General features: G+C 39.1%; 2 pseudogenes across 1 annotated transcript; both read right to left on the reverse strand.

Moving 5' to 3' along the window:
* Positions 1 to 1,531: 1,531 nt before the first annotated feature.
* On the reverse strand, positions 1,532 to 3,292 carry LOC149098570 (zinc finger MYM-type protein 2-like; annotated as a pseudogene). Its single transcript, XR_016203552.1, has 2 exons — positions 2,560 to 3,292; positions 1,532 to 2,474 (listed from the first exon to the last, which is right to left on the reverse strand). The product of XR_016203552.1 is annotated as a zinc finger MYM-type protein 2-like (transcript).
* An 8,403-nt stretch (positions 3,293 to 11,695) lies between these two features.
* On the reverse strand, positions 11,696 to 15,450 carry LOC149098571 (uncharacterized; annotated as a pseudogene).
* Positions 15,451 to 18,307: the final 2,857 nt, after the last annotated feature.

The raw sequence follows: 18,307 nt of genomic DNA on the forward strand, positions 1-18,307 counted from the left end.
GTTAGCTTTTCAATCTACGCATTTTAGTGGAAATAAAGGTGGCCCCCCTACAAATGGACCACTGTTTCCCTGTAAAAAAGTTACTGTTATTATTAACCTGAAAGCCTGCTCTCAGAATGTAATCACGTAATGTAACTGTTTTAGTTATGTGAATACTTAATCACTGAAAGGAATAAATATTTTTCTCATAAGAAGAGCAATTTTCTTCCCAATAATTTACCGTAAAGACCTGCAGATAAGCCGCACCTTTTTTCCAAAAATCGTTGCTCAAAATCGGGGCTGCGGCTTATCTGCGGGAACATTTGGAAAAGGTGCCGTAAATCTCTGTGAATTGACACTATGGATAAGTACGTCAATAAACATTACATAAAACTACAAGGGATTACTGGTCTTTGCTTTTGCAAGTTTGGTCGCTCCTAAAAGAGCCGTTGTTGATGTAAGTGTAAGCTTATTGTAGAGCTTACATTTTTGCCGCGTAAAGCATTAAACCTTCTTCGTTACGAGATCCTTCAAGCGGTTTATGGTTGCTTTTCTCGAACAGGAAAACGTCACGCAGCACGAAATTTCCATTCCCCCGCAAAGCTGTTTGCAGTGTTGATGACAGCCAGTAACTTCAACTTATATTGATCCTCCATGAGCAAGAAAATACCACGTTATTCTCGAGTATTCGCGTGGTAGATGGCCCACTGTTTCCTCACCGTTTAGCACTTTGATGGCATATTTGTCAAACTGATTATGCAACTCTCTTAGAGCAACAAATTTGTCTCCGACATTTGGCTCCCAAATCTCTTTGTAGATGTGATAGCCACGAACAGCAGATGTAAACTTGAACATGACAGAAACGGTGCTTTGTCTAATACCCGCAAAACTCTTAAAAACATTGGGCTGCTTCCAGTGTCCAGTTTTCCATCTTCCAATCCGATCAAATGCCTGGTTACTAAGCTACGCACGCTCGACAAACACTCGAGCAAAAATCAATGGAAAAACAGTGTTGAATGAAGAAATACCTGTCAACAAATTCCAGAAAAAGATCAATCATGTTAAAGGTGGTTGAAACGATGTTCATTATATTAAAGTGCTAAAATTGAAGTATTTTTCGTTTCAATGTTAAAAGTGAGTTTACGTTCGATGAATAAGACTCCTAAAGGCTCAACTTTGGATTTCTTTCAAAAAACTTTTTTCCAAAATTTGAGTTGCTAAACTCAGGGTGCAGCTTATCTGCGGGTGTTTACGGTATTCGTTCATTCATGCATTGATGCATGCATGCATGCATACATGCATTCATTCATTCACTAATTCATTCATTTTCTTTGAGGTGACATGAATATCTACAGTAGTCAATCACTGTTCTCTAAAACAACAGTCAGTTGTCCTTTCTTTAATTTTGATATTCCCTTCTCAAACTCATTAATTATTCATGAGCTGATGACCCAATCAGCTCGCATCAATTGGGTCAGGTGCATGTATGTTGATACCCAATGAACATACCGATCAACACACGGTAGATTAGTTCAAAAACTGATCAAGACACTGATCAAGAAACTTGAATTTTAATCAGTCTTAATTATAATTCTAAATACAGCATTTTTCCCGCTTAAATCATTGCTTACAACAACAATACAGCAACATATTATTCCTTCTTAGACATCGTTACATTAATTGTACAGTTTTTGAATTTTCCTTTCTGGAAAACAACATCCGTTAAAGATTGATCCTGTTTCTCTGTGGTAAAACATGTAGTTGTACTAACAACACTTGGACCTAGGATCTTTGAAACTTTAGACACATTTTCTTCTGTAGCCTTTTCGTACTACAACAATGCATTAGAACGATGCCCCGACCTTTCGCGAATCAATTTGTCTTCAACCCCAGAATTGAACAGGGAGGAAACACAAGTAACGCGCAAACTGTGAGTGGTTTTGCGTTTAAAGCCTGCCGCGTCGCACATGTCAGGCAAAATCTTGTTCAAGCTGTTGATGCCTACAGGCGCTTTATCGAATGCGAACCTAGTTTTTGATGGCTTAAAGTAAAATGCAGTAACTTCCTTTGCATGAGTCTCAACTAACCCTACATACAATCTGAATATCTCAACAAGGCATGGCTCGTGCTTTTCCTCAATAGAATGACAAATGTGCTTGACCACTCGCGGCACATACTTTAGATCACAAAGACCTCCATGATAAGTTTTAGAGGCATTTTCTTCAAACTTAATAAAATTTGGACCAATTTCAAAGTTGTTTACAACAATATTTATGTGATCTCCCCCCCGCAACCCAAAAACTTTTCCGTTGTAGAAATAGATCGTGTTCGATAACGACTTAGCTGATGTAGTTCCCAGCAATTTCTTTTGCCAGAATACTGCTTCTTCTTGCTCGCTCACAAACTCCTTTTCCTCTTTCTTACACTTAATGTGAAGCCCTTCTCGAACGCCATTCTTCATCTCGGCATCTAAGCAACGTCGGAAAAGGACAAACCTTCAAAAAATAACACACAAAATTAAAGTCCTGAAACAGTGCATTTTAAATTACTAACCAATTCGGTCTAAAAGTTGTCAAGTACCTTTTGTCACTAGCGTCCAGAGGATTCAAAGCTTCTGATCCGTTTTTCTCCTCCAAATAACGCTTGAGGGCACAAATGATACCATAAACAGACTTTGGAGGGTATCTTTCACCGGACTTTTTAGCTACCTCCATCACAAATTTTGACAACCAATAGTTCAGCGACAGAGCGTCCATTCCAGCAATATCTACACTCACAGCGGTAACATTGTGTAAATTGTAGTCCTTGAAGAGACCGCCACAATCTAATACCGGAACTTTAACCTCTCTCAACCTCTGCCATTCGGCAAAAATGTTCACAGCCCACTTGTTTTTACACTTAGTTGAAACTGGAACAGCATCATTCACCAAAACATTTTCTTGAGAAGAGGTTTTTGGAACTCGAAAACGTTCTGATCTCCACTCGATCTCCATCACGCGGCATAATGTTAATTTATTAAAAATTCAACCTTTAAAACTTGCCCACATGGCCGCATATAAAAGATTCATTTCATTTACCATATGAATAAAAAACAGACAATAGCCTATTGAGCACGCCTACTAATTACCTATTCTTCGAAAAAAATTCTCATGCTACTTTGAGAAGCCAGCTCAAAAACTCGTGCTTCGTTTTTCATCAGGGGTTCCAAACACCTCGAAACAATAAAAGCACTCCGCCTTCGGCGTCGTGCTTTCATCTGTTTCTCGGTGTTTGGAACCCCTGATGAAAAACTCGCACTCGTTTTTGATCTATTACTTCACTTGCAAATTTAGTGATTTGATTTCTTGCACAAGTTGTTTTACTGTCATTTTTTCATAATTTGTAGTTGGTACTTCAGTGGTGTTTACAACAGATGCTTCACTTTCAGGTTCACTTGCACTTGCACCATCCCTAGAATGCATTCTTTTTTCATGTGACTCTACAATTCCACTACCCCGGTATTCATTGTTTTGTTTTTCATATTTTCTCTTCTCCCTTTCACAGTGATGGAGTGCTTGTTGTCGTGCCTCCAACTGCAGCACATCCCTAGCTGCATCCCATTTGTTTGACTTTTGAAAAAAAATTCTTTTTGTGTCATCATATTTTTTCTCAACACCCTGACCAATGAATTGCCTGAATGCCTTTTGTTTTTTGATGAAAAATGGAACATGGAGGAGAGTGCATGCATGTATGGGGTAACACATAATTTGTTGTACCTAACTCTGGTGTCTCCAGGGGCACAAAAGAGTTCAATAAATTCCTTTGATTTTTCTGAAATATCAACAACTAGGTTTTCATTTTCCTCAGGGTCAGCATTAATCAATTGGTAAAGGGTATCAAAATCCCTCCATAGCTTCACAACGGTTTCCTTTGTTTCAGGACAAAGGATGTCCCTTGATTCCAGCTGGGAAGGAAGCAGATGAAGGAGTTTCTTCTTATCTGAACCCATTAGGCTGGTCCATTCATATGAACCACTTCCTTTGCTATCTGCATTAGTTTTTTCCCCACACTGAAAAGGTTATTCCAAGGTCATTTATTAGACTGATTAATCTTTTGAGGTAAATTCCTTTATCCTCTCCCCTTTTTTTAAGAAATCAGCTTTGCTGTCCTTGTCCATGACTTCAGTGATTATATTCTCAGTAAGTCTGGCAGTGATCCTCATCATTAAATGAAGTTCATCCAGACCAACATGGTCAAGCTCAATGTCAAACCATGGGGGGATGGATAGAAGAAAACCTTTTTTTAAACCATGCCAAGTTCGAATTTCCTTTAAGGTCCTCTTTAATTCCCCTGAGTTGTAAAAGTCGAGGTCTTTGGTCATGTCCCACCTTTAGATCTTATGAATCTTGCACCATACACGAGCATAATCAGAGGTTGCCCCTTTGAGGCCCATTGCCAGAAGCAAAAATTTGTAGTCCCCCCTAAAAACATCTCTACTTTGACTTCTTTTCCATCAACCTCTATTTTGCCATTTTTTATGATGAGGTTATATATGACTGATGACACTACCCATTGATGTTTTCAGTGTGTCATATTTTTCTAGTCCATTTACTATACATAGTGTTCTGTTCCCTTTAGAGGACATCACCCTGTCCCCAGTTTGTAAAAGGGAAAAGGACAAAATCATAAAATTGGTCGTTCGTGACAACTTGGCTCCATCGCCATTGATTTTGACCTTTATAAGCTCTTCCAGGGAATGGTGTGGGTGTGATTTGAAATATTCTCTTATGTGATCCTGGAGTGTATCCATAAATGATATCTGTACTCCTGGGTACTTTCCTAGGACTCTTTCAATGTGGGAGAGTTTGTTGAGATCAGATCTCTTCTGTTTGATTAAATATGACCTAGGTAAATCATTTTATAATATGGTGAGTTCATGGTACAGTTCATCACTGACACCAAATTTGTCCAACAAAAATAAAATCTGCTCTAAATTGTCTTCATCTTCCTGGGTTACTTTCTCTTTTAGAAAGTCAAATGTACGTTCTCTCCTTGAATGAGCCTCCCTGACATGAAGATAGGTTAATTTTAAACCATGACTCTCAAGGAACCACAGTGCTAGGTCAGCTCTTCCTTTGAGTTCTTTAATTATTCTTAGCCTCTGCCCTTCAGATAGCTGTTTAATTGTTTTTCCATAATTTAGTTTGCTATTCTTGCTTAAATCTGCCATTTGCTGAATGTATTCTGATAGCTCTCTGTTAAGGCTATCTATCTCTGCATCCTTCTTTTCTTTGGCCTCAGTCATTTCCTTTAACAGACTTTCTTTCTCTTGCTGTAAATCTCCAAACTTCTTACGCCACTCTTCTAAAGCTAAATTAGCTTCTTGTAAATCATCCTCAATCTTTCCAATAGAAACTAACTCATTGACTAGAGTGCTCAGAGCGAAGACACAGTTATTAAGCTCTTGCTTTCTCCTACTACCAGTTGCTCTTTGAGACAACTGAGCTTGCCTCGCATCTGGGTGTTTCCTGGATCTGAAATCTTGTTTCCCTGCTAATTTGGAACCATTTGTTTGGAATCCAACTATTCAACAGATCAAGGTAATCTGCAGAATTACCCTGATCAGCTTCGGTTTTGTGAACTATGTTGTGCCATAGCTGTAGCAAAGGGTAGGGAATTTCAACAGCTAAAGCTATTAAAAACCAATCAACATTTTGCTTTCTTATGTAAGAAAGCAGAGGATTAATGACAGTTAATTTTTGATCTATTGTTAGCTTTTTTTTGCACTGTGAATGAGTCCACCTTACAGCTATCCAGCATACTTCCCAACAAAAGGCTAGGCTATCAGCCAAAAATGGTGGCCGAAGTCAGTGAATAGGTGGAAGAGAAGACCTTGTTTACAGTGACAATTTCCAAGCAGTAAGGGTGATTTCTGTCCACTTTAGATAAAGAAAACAATCTTGAATTTGTGCTTTTCTCAAGTAAATTTGGCGGAATGGCGGAAAGCTTATAGAACTGGATTTTTTTAGCCTTGGAAAGTGTAAATATGTAGCAGTGTTTTGCGAGGTCGGAACCAGGGAACCAATGTAAACAAAGTCTCTAGGATGGTTGAGAAGGTGAACTATTCATCCCTTTTGTGATGAAATTGTAAAGGTTAAGGAGTTGTCTTATGGCCTCTATAAATGCAGAGTTGTCAGACCTTGAGATGCTTTTAATATAAAAATTACTGTTATGAATACTGCAGTAAATGTTCTTTCCACTGAAATCGATAAGGAATCGGTGGACTATTTAAGTAGGGAAAGTTTGGCTTTTTTCTTTTTACTCCATATATTTCACTATTATATCGGCAGCCATTTTTAAAGCACTGATTGAACTTCGGTCCACCATTTTGTCAGCAATTTCTGGTAATGACAAAAAAAGTTGTTCTTGTGAAGTCAAAATGTTATTCCCCTCACACCAAGTACGGACTGGAACATTATTTGCATGCTGAATGCTGAGATCTGCAGTCAAAAGTGATAATTAGGATTTGTATGGAAAGGCTTTTTCATGGCTAAAGAAGCACAACCAAGCTTGACAATGGAAACACAATAGGATTGTGAACAAGAAACCATCCTAATGTAGCCAATGGGGGGGGTTGGCACTTATTTTGCGTGTGTGGCATGATTTCATTTTTTCCGGTTAAAATGTACATCTTACGAAAAGGAGAACATTCCAGTTTTTATCCTTACATTTCCGCTTTTTTGCATCACACCTATGAAACACTAATTTACCTTTCAGGTTTTCGACAACTTGTAGTCTAGGGATGTTGAAATTCCCAGGTGATTTCTGATGTATTGCTTTTGGACATATGTTAGAAGAAGGAATTTTAATTCTAAATAATGAAACAAGACCTTCCATCCAAGTCAGGTTGCTTTTGTTGCATGCATGGAATGTTGCAATGGAAGTGTACCTGTACATTGGAAGGCTTTCTGTACAGACAGCCTTGGTGTGACCATTCCCTTGCCATTTTAGAGAACATCACTAGATCTTCTGGTGAAGCAGGAATGGTTGCATTCCACGGCACTTTTGGCGCAGAATTTAGGTTTTTTGTGAGCCCGTGAAACATGAGCAGCGTTATGCGCTATGATAATGATGTACAACCTAGCAACGCCTAGCAATGAGCTAGCAACCAATTTGTTGATGGTTAGGGCACAGGTTTTTAAATGAATTGTATTCTGCCACGTTTTGCCTACTGTGTGTAGAAACAGCATAAATTAATAGTCGAAGGTTCAAGGTTATGGCGTACATCGAAGGAACACTAGTTTTGCGGCCTGAAACCGATTTATCTGGTGTCAAAAAATCACTTTGGTGAAAGCAAAGATATCACGCTGTGGTTTAGAGTTAAATTTTTGTGGGCTTATGGTGGATTTTCAGAAGTTTTCCTGAAAGAAAGAGCTGTTGGGAACAGAAGTTAGATGGTTGAAAGATGCTATTAGAATTTGTCTTGGGGGCATTTTCAACGTTTATCGCCGCCATTATGACCCCTTGTTCAGCGGCCTTTACTATCTTAGAGTTTGAAACACTATTTGGGCTGAAGCAAAGCAAAGCCCATTTATTGTTTACATTTGAGAATCACTATTTACAAAAGATTTATAGAAGTATTTTCAGTTGAAGCTCTCCTAAATCTATTCAGATTGGCAAAGAAAAGGACAAATATACGCTTAAGTGTGATCTTGAATTTATATGCGAGCGAAATGCTGACATCCTATTCTAAGCAATATAAACTGTAAACTAAAGTCTAAATTAACAGTGTACATTAGTTTGCTCTTGAAGTTGTTGATTTCTCTTCAAATTTCGCTTCCTTTTTTCAGGAATCATGATGCTCCTCTAACATTTACTTAAGACGCATTGTGGAAGGCTTAACGTGAGAAAATGTTGAAGCGAGCTGAACAAAATCTTTATGGATGCTCTCTCCTCCTCTTTCACCAAAAAATCCAAGAGGAAAGTGCCATCTTCTCAAGAATGGGACGACATGTTCCTCAGGCATGTGCATCTTTGGGGGAAAGGTAGCATCTGGGAAGTTGCTCCTAAAGAAAGTGACAAATGTCTCTATGTCTCTTTCTGTTGACAGGGTAAAAAAGTTCACAAATGCGTGAGAGAAAGAAAAAGAAAAAAAATCATATGCTTAACAGATAGGTAATTTGAAAGTGTAGGTGTTGTACCTAGCACATTTATTTCTGCATCTTCCACTGCCTCACTGGAGTTTTACTTGGAGTGGCACTGGGAGAAAAGTGTCAAAAGAGTTTCGTACTTCTCCTGGATGATTTTAGCTTCATTCTCAAATGATGGAGCTCTGTCTTTTGTTGTGTCCACTACGTTTTCACACAGCCCTCTTGATGTTATGTACCTGCCAAGAGGTATTTCAAGCTTTATGCTTGTAGTTGTTAAGTATTGAAAAGTATACTACTAATTAAAGTAAGAAAATTAATTTAATTTTTTTTTGTTACCTGACCTTTAAGCAGATATCCACATGGTCACCAACAAAGCTTTGACTGTGGTAGGCTTGTCGCTTATCATTGATCTCTTGGAGAAAATTTTCATTGGCTGTGTTAACCACACCAGATCCGTTTGGCAGTGAAGTACTGGATTGGATGGCCAGTGACTGAGCACACTGAAACAACATCAGAAAAGAAAATTAGAAGTTAATTAAACACACTAAAGAGAAGTTAGATTCATTAGTGTAGTTTGTAGCATAAACAACCTTGTTTTCAGCTTTTTCTCTAAGTTCCCTTGCAGACTGTAGCATTGTGTTGATGACAGGGCTTTGGTTGTCTTCATTGAAAACCAGGACTTGTCTGGCAACAGTCAGCAGGTGTATTGTGTTGTCTTCAATTTCCTGGGCCTGGGTATCATAATTTTCAGCTGTTTTTGAGTGTTTTGAAGCTTGTCTCAAAAGTGTAATGTGCTCATTTAGATCACCCAAGCTTTCAAGCTGATTGTTAGTTTCAGCTAATTTCAGGCAATCTTGGCATCCAACTCATCACACTCCTTGACTAGCATGTCAAAAAACTTCAAAAACAGCTCCAGGCTGATGTGGAGGCCAGGAATGTAAATCTAAAGGTTAGAAAGAAAGCTTAGTACATTATTTTCTCAGCAAGTGGTTAGTGTTAAAATATTTTGCTGAAGAGTTTTCTATTATTTACCTGTTCAATTGGGATATCAAAAATGGCTTTATGAATTACACTGAAATAATTCTTAGCCTTTTTGATGTCACCCCCAGCATCAAGAAATTTCTGATGTTGCTCATGAAGGTTCTCCAGGGTCCTCAGAATGGTACGACTTCTTCCGTCCCTGGGAAGCTTTATCTCTAAGGCAATGATAGTACACCACAGGCATGAGTGGCAACCTATGGATATAAGTTGTAAAATGTAATTAAACACTAAGGAGCGCTATGAAAGGAGGCTTCCCTGGGAAGCACAGAGCTCATTTGCCAATCAACTCTGACGAGTGCGGGTCAAATTCAATATGGCGGGCAATTCGAATTCAAGAAAGGTAAGAGCTGTGTGTTTACTTTCAATTTTCTTTGCAAGTAATTCTTCAAAAAACAATTCTTTTATTTATTCATCACTTTTAGATTACAATCATGCTCCATGAAACATTTATTGAAGAACTACGAGGATGGTTGACGGTCAACAGCGGCGAGATCGTCAAGGTGGAAAAACCATGTAAAAAAAAATCTAGCTATACCAGGTAGAACTGCCATGATCTCGTTTTAATTTTCTCATCGAAAGCGGTAATAGTTAAGCTTTTTAAAAGACTTTTGTTTTCTTTCCTTTGTTTACTCCAGCTTATGGCAATATCACATGGTCCTTTGCCATTCAGACGCTTTAGTGCGTAAATTATAAATATTCATATAGAGCACTCTTTTATGTTTACCTACCCGTAACCTGTAAGAAATGCAATGATTATTATTGCTCGATGGCACTGTTCCTCTTTCATTTTATTGCCTAATACAGATGTTCCTTTCACTGATATACTACAAGTGTTGCAACCCTGTAATATTTTGGCGCCATTGTAAACAGCTTCGATAATGAACCATTTCCTTACCTTTTTCCATCATTTTCAAGACAGCGCTTGGGAATGTAATATGGTCACTTCGATTTATTAGTAATCCACATTAGCTGCTCTTCTTTTCACGTAGTTCAGCAAGAACAAGAACAAGAAGAGCCACCAAGTAATTTTGACGACCTTCATCGCAAAATTGTTTCTGCTGAAACAAGACGCGAGGGTCATACTCATACAACCGACAAGAATCATCAACTTTCGTGTTCCTTCTGCTGCAATTCACTGTGTATTCTGCAAAGTGAAAATCTCCCTAGCCGACTCTGAGCTCATGGGCAACCAAGGTTGACAAACCATGCCAAACGAAAGGGCGACTACAAAGTGTACGATACTATTCTAACAAGGAGGGGGTTATGGTGTGACCCTGTTTATTTGCAGAGAACGGAGGCCATAGGCTGCTACATCGAGGGTGCCTGTTGTTTTGTGAAGGACGTCAGGAAGCGATGGCCAAAAATCCTGATGGGGTGCCATACTGTGGTCATCGTCGGTCATGAAATGGGCAATTACAGATACAAAGTTTGCCTTTCATAACATAAACCTTCTTTGATGATAGAAGTAGGTGTGTGTGGGGAGGAGGGTTTCAGCAAAAAACACAATAGTAAGACAACCAGCAACATTTCCATTCTTTAATTTCCATTGATCGTGATGACAAGTAAAAACAGAAAAGGAAACACCTGCTTTCTGCTATACATTGCTTGCTTGTTGCCTTGATTATCGCTGGCTGCAACGAAAAGCGACAAGAATTATATCAGCAATTGTGTGGTACAAGCTCTGCTATTTATGACAGGGTTGAGCAATGATCTTGTAAAGAGCATTACGATGCAATCTAAGGTTGCCTTCCTTTCTACGAATTCAAATTAGGTGTCCAAACTTGTATCATGAACTGTAGTAATATGGTTTGGTGCAGCTGTCGTTTCCATGGAAAGGGAAAGCCCAGCCCCCACCTACACAACATAGATGCTTTAGTAGTTAGAGTTTATATCCAAGACGAGACATTGCTGTCACTAAATTTCAAAGATACAAGATCACTTAGCTTGCAAAGTTCCATTCTTATCGCAAATTGCGACAGTCTCCAAGGCCAAATTTTCAATTCCTTTCCAGACCTTTCCAGTGTATAAAAATCGAATGATAAGGCAAAAACATCACATCAACTGTCAGCAGGCTTAGTAGATATATTTCAACAGAACTGTATGTGTCATTATACATCAGAAGGCTATATATAAAGTGAACAGTAATTTTGTTAAACCCCTTAGGAAAATATGTTCTGGACCATTCACTTTTAATGTGTTGTGGCTCCTAAAAGCAACTGCCATAGTAACTGCATGAAATAAGAAAAAAAAAAAGAAACGCCATTAGCAATGTATAGCACTGTACAGTAAACGTTTTATATGGCTATTGTATATTACCACCATTTCCAATGTTAGATATATTTTTTACATAGTTTTATCTTTTTAGTTTTCATTATCATTAGTATTATTAACGATTGATAACATATGTACAAACAACAATAAAATTCAGTTCCATCAAATAAATTTTGTAACTTGATATTAGTTAGGTTGTGGTGGTGTGCCTACAATCTGTGTCATTTCTAGACCAAAAATGGATAACAAACACTTTAGTCAAACATCAAACCTATTCACACTGTCAGAGGAGCTGCTGAAATTTTATTATTTTGAAACAGTGCTCTCCATATGGGCTGTCGGAATTCAAATGTCTTTGGTCGTAGCACTCTAGTGGGGGCCATTCTCCCAGGATGTTGCAAGTGCTGATAGTACTGGACAGAGTTCACTTCTCTCCCAACATTCTCATTCTGAAATTGCGGAGAACATAAACTTGTTCCATTCCCAAGTAGCACATAATGTTTTTATGTATTTTACTCTCACATAATAATATTGCAAGGCAAGAAACAAGAAAGACAAAGTGTTTTTAACAGGTGCTTGGCTAAGTGTGAAGAAAACAAATATGCCACAAAAAGGGATGCATTGGAAGCCCGTGCACTTACACAGTCTAATACAGCAAGGTGCACCCTCATCTCATATGTTTCATCTCCAAAGTGAATCCTTTTTGCAGCATAGATGAGTATTACCACATGGAAGGACTCAATATAAAAGGTGTCATGACACTGTAGGAAATTTTAATAAAAGCAAGAACATTTAGGTAGTGAATGGGTCAGTTCCCTACGTCATTGTGGTGCCAGCACTATCGTAAGAGGAAGGAAAGCCATGCCATGCATGATCGAAATAGTATTGTGCTATTGCATACATACCATGAGATAATCTTTAGGATTTTTGTAGATGGTGGTCTTAGTCACAGCAGTTGCATACGCCAGCACTGCTCTAGGGTCAGTTATTGTCTTCTTTGAGCATACATAACCCTCATGTTTGCACCTGGAATCTTGGTGACAAAGCGCATGTTTTCCCTAGGATGGAGACATGCACCATTTATTAATCAGGTCTTTTGAACTAATACTGGTTGCCCAAAAAGGGGGAGGTACTGCAATTTATGAATGGGTTAGTGTCTGATTTTTAATGCATTTTAGTTTACTTAATTTTTTCAATTTCTGTACTGTATGTAGATCCATAACTATATTCCCTAGTTTACAGATAGGCTTACCTGGTTCAAGTAACAATAAACAGCACAGGACATAATTAAAAAGTGGTAAAAAGACCCATAGAGATAGCCGGGGAAAATCAAATTTTAGGTGTAGAAGAACTGGTGTACATTACTTACCTGATAATGATCCACAATGTTGAGCAAGTACTGTTGAAAGCCTTCTTCAGTGCCTTCATCGTTGCACATGGCCCAGTGGAAATGAGTTTTGGTGGCTTTTGCTGCAAGCAAAACAAGGCCATTTTTATTTTTAGTGTGACACTTTTTGGAAATAATGTTTCCTTTACATGAGAAATTTCTCTTGATTACTACATGTTAATTAAAGAATGGGTTTCATATACCTTTGTCAGAGAGCTCTGTAAATCATTTTACTCCTTCATAATGCCATGAACCACTGCAACTTTTTTCATTTCCTTTGCCACCCCTTTCTGTACCTATGGTGGAATGCAGACAATACACCAAGACTGAGATGCAATGCTCATAGATTCTCACTAAGTTAAAGAAGTGCCACAAGACTTGCAATGTCAATGACAAGGAGTCCCCTAATGAACCTACCATGCCATGTGTCAAAAGAGTTCCTTATGCCCCTTCCCTGAAACCAGTTTTTCAGTGCTACAACACAATCATGGGCCACCTCTGTAACATTGTGACCTTTAAAAGGAAAAAGAAATCAATGAAAACAATAATCAAGGTTTGGATATTTCAATATCATCTAAACTGTAAAAACCTTGATTTTCTGTTAGTTTGGTCATCAGCTCCTTTGTCATTGGAACTTCTCTGCTTGGGGCACTTCTCTCATTACTTCGACTCCAGTTGCAAACACCAATGATTTTCTTGTTTCTGTAGACAAAAGAACAATACATACAAAAGTGTTGCTACACTATACTCATATGACATGAACCTATCAACAAAATGCACCTCTAATATGTAATGTTGGGACAATTTACTGTCAGAGTTCACCAAAGCAAAGCTTGTTTTAGAAGGTCTGCCTTTTTTTCAAGGAAATGCTGGGCATAAATATGTATTTAACAAATGGTAACCCAAATCGATACATTTTGGGCCTAATAGACTATATGATGTTTAATTGATTGAAATAGTTATTATAAGAAATCAAAAATAAGAAAACCTCAACATTATACCTCATAGAAATGGCTGAGACAGTGGAATGCATGGCTGCCCTACTGGAGTCATGTCTGGCATCAGTGATGATGCACTGCAAATGAGTAGGGATGAAAAATAAGAACCAAAATACACTAAATTTTATTGACACACTCTGTATGTTAACTTACATCGCTATTTGCTATGTACTTGTTGGTTGCTTGCACCCCCCATCTGGCTTCTGCCATGGAGTTCTGGGCAAGATCCCTCACTATTTGGAAGTATCCAAAACATTGATCCTTGTAGACTATAAAAAGTCAGAGATGAAAATGACTTACTTCTGAATAAATCTTAACCTGGGGGAAGGTCTGCATAGTCTGCATGCAAGCAGAATGGCCCACTATGCTGGAGCTTATCTTGGTTTCTTTTGCGGGAGCGACTAGGAGTACCTCTACTCCTGCTTGGATGTGATGGCAGTCCATCAATGGGTTTTCCCAAGCATTACATATGCCAGTACCTTTTTATACAACTGGGCATTGAGTGGCACTTTGAGAGAAAAGTGTTGTCTCCAAGGCCACAATACAGTGCCCTGGCCACCAGGTCTTGAACCCAGACCACTTGATGCGGAGTCCAGTGTACTGACATTAGGCCACTGTACCTCCACAAACCAGGAGTGCAATGAAAGAAAACTACCCACTTGTGTCTATTGTCTTGTCCAGAACAGAGCCAATGCCTGCAGCCTCACCAAAGCTATCATACTGGGTTTCTGTCAAACCAGTACAGGTAAATGCATGCACCATCCTACAGAAAAGGAATTGGCTATACTGAGTAGGACACTCCATAATGGAATAGTGTGCCAGCAGTTGAACAAAATCACGGGTTTTTAACTTTATAAACTAACAATAACAGAACAACTGACTGTTAATTACAGTATAAGAACATGGTCCAAATTTCAGTACCAATCAGTGGTAAACAATCTTATTGCTTTAATTTGTTTAATTATGTCAGCTTCTAAAATACTGGGAGGTAAATTAAATTTTCTTTACTTACTTCATATTTGCAAGATACTTGGCAGGATGACCAAGTAACCCTGAACTAAGCCAAACCAGTGAATCGTTGCAAACACAAGGGAGCTCCAAACGGCACACATGGCCTTCCTTGGACAACGACAATCCAGACAACTGATAGTCCCCGCCACAAAATTCACACTGCAAATTTCTTGTGAAGCACTTCACCAGTGACTTTAGCAATTCACCAGTGCAAACAAAGAAAGGGTCATCTACAGAAGCATGTACGTAAATCTGCCTCTTGTGGTCGCCGAGCAGGTTGCTGTGTTCTTGTTCGAGTTCCAGGGAGTTTTTTTGGTGGCAGCTGCACTGAGCTGGTGGATGCTGCTGGAGATGGCCCTAAATTGACAGCTGAAGGCATCACCAGTTCGAAGCAGTTTAAAAGTCGCTCCAAGAGATCCTCATTTTGCATCAAGGAACTTTTACGGTTGATCCCAAGGAGTGACTTTGCATGATCCAGCTGACAGTGCAATCTTTGTAAGCAGGCTTCATCCTCCCGCTTTACTTCCATTGTCAGGCTGAAATGCGGGTTTCACTTCTCTGGATCTCTGTTCGCATTTGTCTGCTTGTTTCTCTCTATTTTAGTCTTCTTTTCGCGAGGACCAACCGTTAGCATTTTGATTGCCGACAAAGAGTAGTTGTAATCAAACCATCAATACAAAGTGGACTCCCAGCTGCCAATATTTGTTGTTCAGCCAGCCTCTTCGCTGTTCAGTATTCGAAATCGTGCATAACTTTTGTGTGAAACTGCTAGATACTAAACGCAGAACTGTAGGCTCAAAAATGACAAGAAAAAAATACCCGTCCAGCCACCAGTAGGGAGCGAGTATGCAACCAAAATGGTGCGCGATTTGAATTCTGACCATTTCTCCTGCTGGAGGCTTCGTTTTGTGAACATGTATGGTTTTTACTTCACTTTTGCTAATAGTTTTCACTTTGAAATGCCTCAATTGCTGTTTTCTGAGGCTAATTTGTGCAAACTTAAGCTGTAAATATCAAAACAGCTTGAGGAGAAAGTGTACCATTGTTCTTCACATAGTCCGCCATTTTGATTTCCCTGTGACTTCAAAATTGGGGGGCAGAGCTTATGCCCTTTTATAGCGTGCCTTCGTGTTTAAGAAGTGTGTTAATTATAATGTTTAGATGCATTTGAATATCACTCACCACTAGCACCACTGATCTCCATCACTACACAGAAATTCATAATCACCAAAAAGAAACAGCACTGAAGTTTTGTTCCTAAACAAATACAGTGAAGGAATGATTAATGATGTAAATTGACAAAGTAATGTTTCTAGCTAGTTGATAAGGTAGTTTTCTTACTTTATTTTCAAGGCAGTTAGTTCCCTCAGTGAATCAGCATGTTGTTGGAGTACTGTTTGCAGATTGTTCCTAGTGTCCTTACCTTTATAAGCGACAAATACCACAGTTTTTTTTGCTTGAATTGGGTTTGATTACATTGGCTAATTAAAACTCTAATTTCTTAGAACTTTGCTCATGATCACCCCCTATTTTCACTAATAATTTGTCATGTGGTATTTTTCCATTATGCCAAGTTGACCAGCCCTGAAATGAGAAGAGGTAGAAGTTGTATGAAAGTTATGAAGTGGAAAATGGTTTTGTATTTTTAAATTTGAGGTAGCTAGGGTGGCCTTCCTTACAAGTCACAGTCATCCACAAAGGAAACTATGTGGTCCTTAAGATCACTGACATCTGCACATGGAGTTTTGTTGATGATGGTAACAGTCTTGTTATCCCTCCTCTCTGTGAGCTCAACCATGTTATCCCAAGGCTTGCTTTCATGGCATTTGCTTGACCCTCTGAGATGTTGAGGACAAGTTCCTTTCCCAAAGCATCATGCAAAATTTGTCTTCTCTCCTCCTGGCTCTTCTGTTTCAGGGTTTGGATCATGTGCACATCAAATCGGTCACAACTGATCTTGTTACCAACTGTTTTGAGAGCCTTGGTTCGATTAAGCCGTGTTCTTGGGGTAACTTGATCAGAAGGCTTTTGTGCGACCGGGACATGCACAACACCTGGAGGCTTGAAGAAAATATAAGAAGTGCAGTGAGTCCAGTTGGTGGAAGATGGTTTCAGGGCAAGTTGCGAAGGGGGGGCTGTGTGTGTGGGGGGAGGGGGATGGGGGGGTTGGGGACAGGAGGGCAAACAGTTTAAATTGAAAATAAAAAGGAATGTTACCTTTCCACCAGTTTTGAACAATACAGTTTTTCCATCTGTTGACTCCCTCAACCTAGTTTTCACATATGCAGTGCATATCTTCACCTCTGGTGAGAATTTTCCTGCCTGTTCATCTTCCAAAATCTGCTGCATAGCCTGGGCGGGGTCAGGGTCTACCACTGGTTATTGGGGCTGGGGAATTACAGCTGGTGCTTGTGCAGCACCTTCGCAAGCATGGACAGCACTATTTTCGTAGTTAACAGACTTGCAACAGGTTGTGCAAATTACCTCTTGCTCGGCAATGAGTCGCAGCACCATTCAAGTAGGTACTTTGAGGGGGCTAATATTTTCTTTACAAATGGGACATGAACCCTTCTGACCACTATCAATTACACCTTTCATGCATTCTACACAAAAGTAATGCTGACAAGTGGTTTCCACAGGTTTTTCTAAAATCTGAAGGCACACTGGGCACAGAAATTCTTTTCTAAGGTTTTGCAGGAAGGACAAACTTCTGAAAATTCATCGAAGCGAATAGAGGGCATGTCTTTGGTAAGAACATCAAGATCTTGGAGCGAACTACTAGGGGTCTGAAGAGTTCTAGACGGGTCAAGTAACTCGGGTTTTCTCCCCCTTCATACCTTCTTAGGCCTTCCACCTTTCTTAATTTCTTCTACATGTGAACAGACTCTGCAATCATCGTCATAGTGTGTCACCCATGTAACTGGAACAACAGATCTTCTGTCAGGATGCGCATAGCACGTGTGGTAAAAATATTGCGGATGAATTTCCTCAAGGTCCTTTTCAACGAAGATTGAAAACTTTTCAGCCAAGAATTTCCATTTCAGACATTGAAACTGTGAAGTGACTGTGCCTTTTGATTTTCGCAGCTTTTCACCGCATATATAGCAGAGATTTTCAAGGTTTTTCTGGTGAGAAGATGCCGTTGTTTGTGGGCTGATCGAAATTTGTAGGAATATTAAGTTGACCAAGTTCTTGCTTTAAGGAAATGGGACTAGAAATCTTATTACGGGGATGGACAATTAATACTTTAATGATACTAAAAGAAGAGGTGAGACAGCGAAGAAAACTTTATATTTTTGGGAGGAATGCTTTAATCCTCATCGCTTTCACCTTATGCACATCCGCCATTACCGCTTTGTAGCATAACAACATCTCACTTTATAATGCTCTTAATCATGCCGTGATGGTCGAACATCTGTGACAGTCAAAATGGGTAAAATCCATGACACATAAATGACAGATCCGTGACGACCTAGCAATAAATCCGTCAC

Source organism: Orbicella faveolata, unplaced genomic scaffold (assembly GCF_042242905.1).
Source record: "Orbicella faveolata isolate gen_17 unplaced genomic scaffold, um_ofav_v1 contig_46, whole genome shotgun sequence".
In the NCBI taxonomy this organism is placed as follows: Eukaryota; Metazoa; Cnidaria; class Anthozoa; order Scleractinia; family Merulinidae; genus Orbicella; species Orbicella faveolata.